At 67.4% G+C, this 291-nt stretch overlaps 1 protein-coding gene across 1 annotated transcript in view; it reads left to right on the top strand.

The window, feature by feature from the left end:
• FBF1 (Fas (TNFRSF6) binding factor 1) overlaps nt 1-291 on the top strand; it is a 30034-nt gene that overhangs the window by 13182 nt on the left and 16561 nt on the right. The gene's annotated exons all lie outside the window — the stretch shown is intronic.

Genomic DNA, 291 nt, shown 5'->3' with positions numbered 1-291 from the left:
CCTGGAGCCTCGGCGTTCCCGCTGGAGGCGTGCAGCCTGTGGCTGGTGTTGAGTTGGGGCCGTGGGAGCGAGGAGCGCGTCCCCAATCACGGTGCATCCTGGCTGGGAGGGTTTGCCAGCGGCACCTGGAGCTCAGGGAGGAGGAGAGACTTCTGCAGGGAGCGGGAGCGGGAGGGGGCACCCACAGTGGATCCACGGCGTTGTGGGGCTGTTTCCATGCTTAGTGAGTCTGTCCTCAGAAACGCTAGGAAGCATGAAGGGCTCCTGTGCCCCCCCCCCCCCCCCGGCGTC

This window comes from Myotis davidii, unplaced genomic scaffold (assembly GCF_000327345.1).
Source record: "Myotis davidii unplaced genomic scaffold, ASM32734v1 scaffold274, whole genome shotgun sequence".
In the NCBI taxonomy this organism is placed as follows: domain Eukaryota; kingdom Metazoa; phylum Chordata; class Mammalia; order Chiroptera; family Vespertilionidae; genus Myotis; species Myotis davidii.
This window is presented reverse-complemented; position numbering and strand designations above follow the sequence as displayed.